The sequence below is a fragment of the Parasteatoda tepidariorum genome, chromosome 11 (genome assembly GCF_982258835.1).
Source record: "Parasteatoda tepidariorum strain Cologne lab strain chromosome 11, Ptep-v5.0, whole genome shotgun sequence".
Lineage (NCBI taxonomy): Eukaryota > Metazoa > Arthropoda > Arachnida > Araneae > Theridiidae > Parasteatoda > Parasteatoda tepidariorum.
Genome location: NC_141765.1, coordinates 101,171,362 through 101,184,239, shown reverse-complemented (window position 1 = coordinate 101,184,239; position 12,878 = coordinate 101,171,362). Strand labels below are relative to the sequence as shown.

Below are 12,878 nucleotides of genomic sequence, written 5' to 3'. Positions count from 1 at the left end.
GTAATAGATATCAGAATTACTTGTCTCAAAAGATTACATAAAAAATGTGGATTACCAGAAACAAATCTGTTACCTGATCTACAGTTGAAAACTTTTTAAGAGAAAAAAAAAGATATGAGTAAAAACTTATTATTTTGATAACATATTCCTATCTTTTGATTTCTTTTTCTTCTATTTTTTGAACATAATTAATCCTATCTTGCAGCAGGCTTCCCACTTAATTTCTGGAAAAAAATTTCCTAACTTTTCCATGCATATCAGGTAAATTTCAATAGAAATCCAAACCATATTTTATCATACCATGAAATTTTTCATCAGAAAACTTTGAATTCTTGTCAAATTTCTGGTAATGTGAGCAAAAAAACATAATATAATGAGAATGGAAACATATAAAAGTTTCACTAGAAAAAGAATTCCACTTCTAAGGTAGATATATATTCAACTTTTAATATAGACATACTTTATAAAATAATTCTACTAGATGCTGGAATTAACTCGAATCTCGATAACTGTTACTGACAATTCGAAGACTGATCATTTACCAGGTTTGTTGAAGGATTTTTCCAGACAATTCAACTTTCCTTGACAATTACCTGATTTTTAGAGTCAAAATAAAATTCCCTGAAAATTTTAGGTTTTCTGTGTTCTCATTTTATTGATCCACTGAATGTATGAAAGGCTGTGTCAACTTTGCCTGGTCCGAAGCAAGAACTCTGAATCTGTGCACGAGATTGCAGCTTCACTCTCTCCAGTTAAAACAAAGGCAAATTGTATAACAGGCAGAAAGATTAAATACAGATTAATTTTTTAAATACAGGGTACCTGCTACATTTTAGATTTTCAAATTCATGACTTTCCATGAATAATTCTAAGAATTTTTCATTACTTACAATTTTAGTTACTTACGGTTAAGAATTGTGAAATTATGTCACGGTGCTTAAATCAATATTATTCAGTTGCCATTCAACTCTGGAACAGGGCGCATCTCCTTGCCACTTTACAATGACCTTATCATTTTTATATCTTTAAACTTGTAAATAAATTATTTTATGTGTTACAGTCCACTGGTTAATAGAGCGATACATCACAAACACAAAACACTTACAATTGAAGTTACAATTTTCTCCGACAAAAACACAACCATAAATTAAAAAAGCATTGTATAACAATAATTGAAATGATAGATATAACCGAAACTGTTATACTCTGCATCTTCATATTAATTGATTTTAAACTTAAAAAACAAAGTAAAGAAAGAGTTACAGCAATGAAATGGCTAAAAAAAAAAATATGAAAGCAAATAACTAAATACAGTCAGATATATGTTATTTAAAGCTGCTTTATTTCTTCTTAAAAGTGTAATATAAAAAGCTTAAACTAGAATTTTAAATTAATAAAAAAATAAATAAATAAATTTTGAAATCACGAAAGTTTAAAAGCTAATTTGCTCTAGAAATTACGTTCTTTCTTTCATTTTTAGAAAGAAACCATATTTTAATAATATATGACTGGGAGAGCGGATTTTGTTACAAATTCAGATATTTACACTGTGAAAATTCTATTTTAAAAATTAGATTTTTCGGCAGTCTAAATCCATGACGTATCATGTTTTTTTAAAAAAGAAATAGTTAAAATCATGACAAAGTTTGTTTAATACTGAAATCTATGACTTTCTATGATTTTTCATGACATTCCAGGAGCGCGGTAGAGATTTTTTTCCTTTGAGGCACAGTCAAAAGTAACTGCTATTTTCTTATTATACAATACTATTACAAGCTTTCAAGTTTTAGTAATATACCCTTATAATAGTTTAGTTAGAGCATATAATAGATTGGTAAAACTATTATAAGCTCTCAAGTTTAGTATTAGTCAAGTTTAGGTCATCAGTGTTTATAGTAATATTTATCTGTATCGATGTACATTTATAATTTATAAATGTATCCTTAAAAATTCAACGTTGTTTTACTTGATAAACGAATATTTAAAGCTAATATGAAACAATATTTATTTTTTTATTAACAGAAAATATTTCATGTTAGAAGCATTTTGATTATTTATAGTATTATGAGCTTTAAGACAGTTTTGGAAGAAAATTTCAAGTATTACTGTCAAAAACCAGTTTAAGAAATCCAAAAAAACTCAACCTCCAAGGTATAAAATCCTTTTTTTAAAACCTAGACACAAAGTATCACTTTTGTATTTTTTTTTACAATAAAAGGTATGAAAATACTGTATTTTTTTACTCGAAAAATCAATTAAAATGAACACTGCATAACACTTATACAAGCAAACTTCAATTAGAGTCAATTAAAAAAAAAACAATCTCTTGTTTGCAATTAAATTGAGACCAAGTCATTAATAGAAAGTGACTTTAATTCAAGTAAAAAAGAAATCAAAAATTTAATAAATATCTTCATTATATAAATATTTCACAACAAATAATCTCTGTGTTCAAAAGTCGTATTCTTCTATAACAATTTCTTCATCAGGCAATAACTTGACATTTTCATCTGACTTGTTAGCATCATCAATTGGGTCGCTCTCTTCCTCTCCGAAACAAAAGTGGTCTTTTTCATCTAACGTCTTTACCACTTGGCTATTAATATATGAAATTTTACAACAATAAAAGTTAATAATCAGTAAATCAATAGTAATGAAAATGATTATCAATAATGGTGAAAATAAAGATTGAAAGATAGAGAAATGATTTTTTTTTCCTTTTTGAAAGATATTGAATAATTTTCAATTTAAAAAAAAAAAAAAAACATCCTTAAACTTATGTTTGTTTCTCATTAAACTTAGAAAACTGAATTGACAGAATACTACTAAGTATAAAGAAGTCATTAGTAAAATAAAATTTTCAGATAATTCTATATACCTTGCACTTTCACATTGCTTCAATTTTATATTACAAAATTATTTGCAGTAAGAGTAGGGGTTATTTCCTGAGCATATTTGAAGATTTTCTTAAAGTTAACAGATTTTTTTTTCTAATATTAAAATCAGCAAACACAAAACTATGATGAAAATTTTAATTACTTTTCCTTAATTCATTTAAAGATATTAAATTAAATTAAATTAAAAAAATTAAGAATTTTTTATTTATTTATTTACGGAATTTCTGAAATTTACATAAAATATGACTTTTTATCTAATATAAATTTTTTGCTTGATATATTTTAGACAATGCCTAATTTTGCGAAAATGAAGATATAGAAATTTTGAATATAAGAACATGAAGATTCTGCTGCAGATCGACTCAGTAAATTCTGCTGTAAGGTATATAAGTTGCACTGCAATGCCATAATCAAAAATACAAAAGTAATAACCAATCAGAGTTTTTAAATGAAGAAGTACATTGCATAAAACAGATTTCATAAAACAGCTTGCAAGAAAGTATTTAAAATTGATTTAAAATGGTTCTTAAAAACAAAATGCAACTTTCTAAACTAGCTAACATGCGGTGAATGAAATTATCACTAAGTTACAGAAGTTAAATTAAAAATAATGTAACTCTAGTGAAAAATATCAGAAAGTCTTTTTTTGAAATGATAATAATATTTGTTTTCTTGGAAAGGTGTGTCGTTTATGAAAGAGCAAAATCATTGATCTGTCTGGGTTTTTTTAAGAGGTACCTATCTTGTGAAAATTTAGACATAATTAGTGCAAATAAAAAATTATATTTAAAAAATCAACACAAAAATATGGTAAAGGAAGAAAATATTTTCAAAAATTGTCACTACAAATAAATATCATTTATGACTTATTTCTATATATTTTTCCCTATATACTCAAAAATAATTTTGGTATTGTAAAATTTTGGGCTAAAAATTTTATCTAAATTACAAAAAGCATAAATCTGTAAAAAATCATTGTCCACAGTAAAATTTCAACTTGAATTTAGTAAAAACATGCATTTAACAGTACTAATACTAAAAGTTATTCTAATTATGAGAACATTTTCCTCTGGGTCATACAGAAAAAAGTTTCACAGAGAAAAAAATATTAGAAATGTCAGTTAAAAGAAATTTACAATAGTGTTTATGATAATGTTCGAATTTCGACTTCTTGTAAAGCTTACAGAGGGAGAGCCTTGCTTTTAATTTTAAAAAACTCAGAGGGAAAAAAATTCGCTTTGATAATGCGTAAACGACCGATTAGGTTTCCCACATTGACTGAACACATGCTACCGTTTTGTAAAAGACAGCTGGCAGGAAAGCTCTTCTTTTTCATAGATTGCAACAAGAACACAGGTTTGCATGAGAACTTGCTTTTTTATTTGTGAAACTGCCGTTTTTCCTAAAGTTGAATTTGTGAAGGTACCGCTAAACGGTAGGAAATTTACCCTGGACAGACCCTTGAGCTCAGTATTTATTTAATATCCATAAAAACAATACAGTATAACCCTACAACAACACAGAATTCAATACAAGTTAGCGTTCCAAAATCGTGCAATTCTAAGATGTATTTATTACTTAGTTCTATATATTTAAAGAATAATTAATACATTTAGGTATATATTTATAAAATAAAAATAAAAAATACCTTGGCAAATATACTAAATTAAAAAATATATGACACTAAAATTTTATACTTTCATTGTAAAATATATAAAATTGCATCTATTATTTGAAATCAAAGTTCTAATTTTTGGTTAAATTAGAACTAATCCATATTACCTTTATAGACAACTGAATTTAAATCCTTAAAAATATTTTCTCACAGCGCTTCTGTTTTGAGATTAAGCTCTTTTGTTCTCCTATACGGTTTATTTTTATGTTTGTACGATTATCTACGCTTATGTACGGTTACTTTCTTATGTTTGTATTGTTTAAAAAATGGTTCCAAGGAGTAAAAAATGAAGATTTGTTAAATAGCTGCAAAAAAACAAAAAAAAAATTTAAAACTATAATTTTTATTTTTCAATCATAAGACCCTTATTTTCTTGAAGAAATCTTAAAATAGTTTTTAATTTAAGAGAAATTGTAATGGTTAGCACCTCTGAAAACAGCACAGGAATATGAGTGTGATGCTATTTTCAACATTTGTTTTGATGCCAGTTGATGGTAAATTCAGAAGGAGTAGGTGTGAACAAATTGTGTAAATATTTTCATAAATAAGCAGACATTCAATTTCAATATGAAGATGAAAGAAAAGCCATGATCTCCAAATAATCTGCTGTTGAAAAATTTAGTGTTAAGAGTTACGATTCTGAGAAGAAAAAGAATGGAACAGTCTTCTTCTCTAACTAAAGATAGTATTATCTCAATATATTTATCTTTAGCGCAACTTTATATTTCATTTTACAACCGCATTGAACAGTCAAGCCAATTTCAGGTTTACAACCATCAATGCTTAACTATGTTTCCCTGTAAATTTTGAACCCAACCCAGAAGACAAGAAAACTCCTGGATCAAATATTGGGACTAATCAACCCTTGTAATGTTGCACACAATTTTTGCACAAAACTTAATTTAGAATCCTAAATTGAGGTACAGTGCTTCAGAAGATATAATTTTCAATATTTATAAAACATTTTCTTGAGAGTGTAAAGACAAATGCATCTAGTCCATCTAACTGGAAGAAAAAACAAAAAAAAAAAAAAAAAAAAACACAAAATTCTTCAAAAAAGACAATCTTTTACAAGGTCTAACATCAAAGCAAATGTACTACATTAGAGAATAAAAAGAAAGATAGTATACATACAAGTACAAAGTAATAGCAATTGTATGTGGTCACCTTTAAGACAAGTTGGAATATTTTTAGCTTTAAAATATTTAACACATATTTTTTCAAAATATAATTTACAAATTTATTAAAAAATATAATTGATAATTTTAAAACTAAAATCAATAACAATAAAAACCAAATTGAAGAGATTTTAATTGTTTGAAAGAATCAGGGGTGATTTTGAACCGAAGTAAAAAAACCTGAAAATTTCTTGAGTAAAATCATTAATGACGTATTTCAAAAAATAAATATCTTTATAAATTTAAATCATTGATATTTTCACAACATGAAATTCTAAATAAATTATATACAACATAATTTAAATTAATAATTCTGTAAAGAGATGCCAAGCATAAATTCTAGTTCCTAATATTTCTAAATAAATTATACAACAATTTTTATGCATAAATGTGATCAATGATTTCTTGAAATTTCTAGATCTTGGATTTTATGAAATTTTCGGATTGCGGTAAGCAGAATCATCTCTGAAGAATATTGGACTTAATACAGCTTAATTTGTAGATTGCATCACTACAAGGTTTTAAAAATTAAAAAGTTAACATAAAATGATAATTAATTACCTAAAAAACTTTTTTATTTTCATATCTCCTAATTCTTTTGTTAGTGTTACTTGAGCTAAAATAAAAAAAAAAAAATGAAACAAATATTTTTAATCTATTTATTATGTTTTTTTTTTTTTCAAATAGAATATTAAAGTGTTAATACCAGGATTTAAATCCCTTATTTGCAATTTTGAAAGATAAGGAACTAAGTCAACTTGTAGCTGTCTCATACTAAGAGAAGAGCCTGAAAAGAATAGGCAATGCACTTAATTCATAAGCTATAAAAAAATCCAAATTGAACAATAAAATATAAATTAGAAAGTTACCAACATTTCATAACCATAAATACCCATATCTGCCAACATGGATAGGAATAAATCCAGTAGATTTTACGAAAAAATAAAAATTTTATAACTGTTCCATAATTTTTTAACCGTTTTGAGAAGTTTGGGATTTTATAGTCATCACAATACAAAAACTTTATTACACTAATAAAGTTTATTACACTATAAAACTTTATTACACTAATAAATAGTCTGCAATATTTTCCATTTATGATTAATATTAAATGAATTTGAAATGTTTCTTTTTATTATTTTGAACATCTATTTTAAAAAGACAAGTAAATCATTATTGATGATTAAAAGATTTTACTATTTAAGTACAGAATAAAACAAACTTAAATTTTCAGAAAAAAGAAAAGCTTTAAACTAATTACAATAAGTGAGTCTCGTTCCATTATGCACTAGCAATACTTATTTAAGTATTCAAACAAGTGATAAATTGTGTAAAAATTCTATTCCGATTAAGGATATTTTTCAAAAACTTAATCAATTATAGGGAATTTTCTAAAATGTACAAAAACCAGGAGAATTTTTATTATACCAGTAGACTTGGGAAAAAATGGCAAAATCCAGTAGTCGACTGGTAAATCCAGGAGAGTTGGCAGCTATGAATACCCATTTTAAAAACATCATCATCATCAATGGCTCGACAGCCCAGGGTGGGCCTTGGCCTTCTCAAGAAGTTTAAACGAAGTTCAAGTGAGTTTAAACTTCTGAAAAAGTTTAAAAACATACAAATGCAAATTTTGAATATTTTAGGTGGATCCAAGAATCTAGTTAAAAATTTCCAAAGTCTAAAAAAGTTAAAGCTTTCTAGGAAGATCAATGCTTCTTAATAATGAAAAAAAAACACTAGAAATATTTTCTCTGTTAATTGTAATCTATAGTAACTGTTAGGTTATTTTAAAAGATTTTGAGCAGAATGAAACATTTTAGAAAATCATGCTATTTATGCCCATGCAAATTTTATATCAACTATAATGCATGGAAGAATTAGTGGCTTTTGGATTTGGCTTTGGTTCCTTTTTTAATTGTGGCATTGTAACATAGTGTCTCCTTTATTATTAGAAAAAATAAAACTATAATTTCTTTCCAATAAAAAAAAAACTATTTTGAGAGAATTTAATGAATATTTACAGTTATATTGTTTTCAAAACTCACAACATAACAGTTTAGACAGCAATGAAGCATTGACTGTATTATTATTGCAGGAAGCGTTGCCAAATCTTCCAACAATAAATAAGCACCTTTTAAGTACTTTTTAAGAGTTCAAAATATATTTTTAATCACTATATACATTAACAAAATGCAAAATAATTTTCAAATTTTACATGATCATGATAAAATAACCAGTTTCTGACAATGAACTATTTTCTTGATTATATTAGCTTTTATAAAAAGATCAAGAGTTTTTCCAGTCTGATATCAGGTGGTGGAGAATGAAGTCTAAAATTGAGAATATCTAGCAAAATGCAGCAGAGTTGCACATGAGAGAGCAAGAATGTCAGTGAGCCCAGCTCAGAAGACTTACATGCAGACCCGCAAGTATTTCATCAAACAAGTAAAATGATTGGCACTTTCATATGCTACGGATCGAGGGTACATTGAAATGGATTGTGGTTGAATGAACTGTAAAAACGTTGAATAGAATAATGTGAAAAACACGCTTCTGCATAATATACGGCAAAAATCGACAAAGTAAAGAAAAAAAAATCTGATTTTTGAAAAGGGAAAATTAAGCAGTTTTTAAAAACACTGAATAAAAAAAGCATCGGGCCTTTAAAAAAAGAAAATCAAAGATAAGCACCTTTAAGCACTTTTTAAAAACTCTATGCGCGATGTATTAAAACAAAGATAACAAAATTCATTTGACAAAACTGCAATTAATCTTCAACTACTCACATAAGTTCAGTTAAGATATTTTTACTAAGTGGTAATGCTGGAAGCAAGTTTATAATTTTGCTTTAAAAAAATAAAAAATAGGAACAAAGTAACTATTAAAATAAAGTCCTACCACTAAAAGCATACTTCAGAGATTTTTGCAACCGCCTTTGCCGTAAGATAAAAAAAGAAATAATAAATAAATAAAATTTAAAAAAAATGAAAGCAGATATAAAATCACAAATCAATAATTTTGGCAAAGAATCAAAGAATCTTCATATATACCTTAGATAAATTTTCATAAAATTGAGGTTTGTGCAGTGCTCTCCACCTCCTATTAGTCACAGAGGACAAATTGAACATCAGACCTCTAGACGCCAAAGACACCATATAATCATTCATTGTGTCACGACTCTGAAACAAATATATACATAATTTACCCTAGAATAATGGTAGAGACAATTTCAGTTTTTGACTTTTTTTTAAATTTCTCAAGATTTTTAGTTCATGAGATTTTTTTTTATACTTAGCTATAAAGCTTAAAGCTGTCAGAAGTTTGAGAAACCAACAATAAATTACAAAAAAAAGGATTTTTTAACACCCTATGCCAGAAAGCCAATCAAGAATCTTGTAACTTGTATTGATTATTTTGATTGCTATTTGCAATAACAGCATAAAATTTCATAAACCTAGCCTAAATATTTATGGAGTTATAGACATTTTAAAAAAAATTTATTCCCTTGTCTTATGTTTTTTTTTTTTTTTTTTTTTTTGTTATAACTTCAATATCTAATATAATTAAACAAAATTGTTAGAGAAATTTAAAATTATTTACAAAAATATAGATTTAAAATTTGAAAAAAAAATCAACAAAAACTACTTAAGATATGAGTAAGACCCCTGATGGTAAAAGAACAAGAGGAAGACCCAGACTTACCATCCAGCGCATGTTTTGAGGCGAATTAAAAGAATGTAGAATATCTGGCTGGGAGGAAGCAAGATCAATTGCTAGAGACAGGAGGCGTTGGAGGGATATGCTAGAGGCCTTAAGTGCCTAAGGCACGTAGAGGATAAGTAAGTAAGTAAGATATGAGTATTTAAAGTAGTTCGCTTATATTGCGCACACACAGAAAATTTTTAAAAAAAAATTCATATTTTTGTAATAAATTGTATTTTGGCAACAAATGAAAATTATCTAATTTAAATATCTTAAAAATTGTAAAAGTGTCTAACAATTTTCTAAGTTGTTTTTATATTTTTTAAAAGAAAGCTCAAAATGATAAGGGTCTTTCCACAAGTTTCATTTTATATTATAAAACAAGATTTATTAAAATTGATGTCGGAAAAAATAGGCGAGACTACAAAATAAAATTTGTGAAAAACGCTAACCTTTTGTGATTTCTTTTAAAAAATTACTTAGAAAAATGCTTGAGATTTTTAAAATTTTTAAGATATTCAAATCAGTACTCTTTTCATTAGTTGCTAATTGCGGTTCACCGCAAAATCAAGGCCTCCATTAAACTTCGGGAAAAAAATTTTTGACTTTTTCAGGTGTACCAAGTAAATTTCAATTAAAATCAAGATCATATTTTCCTCGGAAAACTTTGATTCTTTTATCTGTAATGTGAAATATTTGATTTTTTGTGTAAAAAAAATGTCATTAAATGAGGATGGGAGTATTTCAGTTTGACTAAAATGTGCAATTTTTATAACAAATAATAGATGTCAGAATTATTTAACTTTAATCACAATAACTGATTACTGTTACGGACAATTTTAAGACTGGTTATTTTCCAGGCATGATATAGAAATTTTCCAAGCTTTTATAAAGAAAATGCAGCGTTTTCTGACTATTCCCTGATTTTTAGAGTAAAAAAAAAAATTCCCTAACAATTCCAAGCTTACCTTGAGGTAGGGGAACCTTGAAAATTATGAAGAAAAAAAAAACAGTTTAATCGAGATCCCCACAAAAAAAAAAAAGAATGAAGAAATTAAATATTTAAATAAGTTGTTCTTTAAATATTTTGAAATAAAGGCAAAGATCATTTCATCTTCAGACAAAAGAGAAGAGCAAGAAATAATAATTTTTATGTGATTAGTTTTTCTTTAAGTCTTTCTTTAGGGAATAAAGATTAAATTTAATTTTAATAACCTTAAGACTAATTCAAAAATTTTTAGAAAGGAAAAAAAATACAATACATCTCTTCAGACATATGAATATGAGACTTCAAAAACTCCAAATTATACAGCAAAGAGATTTTGCTTAACTAAATTACATGGCACAGAAAAAATAAAAATTAAACTGAAACAAGTGATTCCAAGATTAGGGACTGGAGTATATTAAATAAATCAAATGTCACATGACTTTCTGTTCCAGAAAAAAAATTAACGTCCCAATAAAACCTTTGACATGAAACAAATTGATTTAGAAACAAGAATTTGACAAGAGAGTTTCAGCCAAATGGTTTCCTTAATGAACATACAACATTTCATTTTATTTTATAACCGTTGTTGAACAGCCGACCCAATTTTTGGACTTACGACTACTAATGTTCAACTCCATAGCCTTGTAATTTTGAACCCCATCCAGAAGACAAGAGAACTCCTGGATCAAGTATTGGAAGGAATTTACCTTCTGGGAGAACTTTTTGATGAAACTAACCCGCATTTGCATTACATGGAGAGGAAGACCACTAGAACCCCCAGGGACAGGCTGACGGTAATGGGACTGTAACCCATGATCCGTCTACCACTAAGGATATATCACGTCAGCACTGTGGTTGGTGCAAGCGAGATTCGGAGTTGTATCAACCAGCCATTGCTGGGATTTGCGCCCGGTTCACCTCATTGGAAGGCGAATGCTCTAATCCCTGAGTCACTGCAGCTCAACATACAACATTTTATTTTATTTTATAACCGTTGTTGAACAGCCGTTTTAATTTTGGGTTTACAACTACTCATGTCGAACTCCCTAGCCTTGCAATTTTGAACCAATCCAGAAAACAAGGAAACTTCTGGATCAGTACCCCCATAGGAATGATTTGTTATGGGAACATAAAGAATTTTGTGACACGACAGATTTAACGTGCATCAGTCAACATTTACTACACGGAAAGTCTTTGGCCCGGCAGGGACCGAACTCAGAACCTCTTGAACATGGATCCAGTGCCCTACGGACGAAGGAAAAAATTCCTCAATCGTAAGAGCCTTTGGGTATTGAAAACTTTGCCCTACTTTATAATTGAGGAAAGTTTGGAAAAGCTGATGGACACTCCATTGAAATTTAAGCTAATGTAAATATAAAAATAGAGTGTTTGGTTTTAAAAAGATAATTATTTTGGGGGTTATTGTTTCCACTCTTCAAATTTGTGAACTAAAAGATACATAAAGAATAGAACACTATTTCTTAAAGTTTTTAAATAAATTATTAGTAGTTTTAAAAAAAAAGTGATACACACATTCCATAGAGCGCTGACGTAATCAGCTTCACTTAACCAATGTGCACATTCAAAGTTAGCTTCAATGTCATCAGCAAAGGGAATATAATTCTCTTGCAAAAACAAAGTAAAAGCTTCAGCAGAAATAGATGTTTTATCAAACACTTCCTAAAATAATACAACACAAGATTAGTAAACATCAGCAAATGAATTAAAGTGATAATTATTAAATACAGCCTGCATTGCATACCTGCCAACATTGGCGAAATAAAATAGTGGAGATTTTACTAGCGACATTTTTTAGGCTATGAGTAATGTTTTGAAACATTATTCATAATCATGTAAGTCAAAAAGAAAAATTCAAAATTAGAAATAACAAAAGCACTTACATTTAGCGAACTAAAAAATATGTATATAAATCTTAATCTAAAGAAGTTTTTTTTAAAACCATTATTTATAGTTACTTAAACTATTCTATAACCGTTGTTAAACAGCCAACCTAATCCTGGGTATATGGCTACTAATATTCGACTCCGTAGCCTTGTAATTTTGAACCCAACCCAGAAGACAAGGGAATTCCTGGATCAAGTATTCGGAGAAACTTGCTTTCGTGGAGGACTTTTTGATGGAACTAACTCGCATTTGTGCTAGATGGAGAGGAAAACCACTAACTATCAACAGCTATTAACACTAAACATTATGCAGTACTGGCAATAGCACTATCCGTTGAGGAAAAAGAGAAGTATTTTTGCCTTAAGCGGTTATTTTATCAAAAAAATTTTTTTTTAAAATTTCGTCAGCAAATATGGAAAAATTTGAGAATAACAGGAGATCAGGAGATAGTTGTAAAATACAGAAGTGTTCGTTAAAAAACTGGAGACTAGGCAGATATGGCATTGCAACCAATACATCTATTCCATAGA

The 12,878-nt window shown here is 27.8% G+C and overlaps 1 protein-coding gene and 1 long non-coding RNA gene across 3 annotated transcripts in view; both read right to left on the bottom strand.

Moving 5' to 3' along the window:
• Nucleotides 1-2,352: 2,352 nt before the first annotated feature.
• Nucleotides 2,353-8,797, bottom strand: LOC147802044 (uncharacterized). Of its 2 annotated transcripts, none has more exons than XR_015430514.1 (4): nucleotides 8,652-8,797; nucleotides 6,457-6,537; nucleotides 6,312-6,366; nucleotides 2,353-2,596 (listed from the first exon to the last, which is right to left on the bottom strand). It is a non-coding gene; the product is annotated as an uncharacterized LOC147802044 (long non-coding RNA). The 2 variants fall into 2 exon arrangements; XR_015430515.1 differs by lacking the exon at nucleotides 8,652-8,797 and adding an exon at nucleotides 7,179-7,321.
• A 6-nt stretch (nucleotides 8,798-8,803) lies between these two features.
• LOC107442197 (cell cycle checkpoint protein RAD17) overlaps nucleotides 8,804-12,878 on the bottom strand; it is a 28,820-nt gene continuing 24,745 nt past the window's right edge. The window contains exon 10 of the mRNA XM_087155242.1: nucleotides 8,804-8,932. The gene's annotated coding sequence lies outside the window, so the exon portion shown is untranslated. The remainder of the gene's footprint in view (nucleotides 8,933-12,878) is intronic.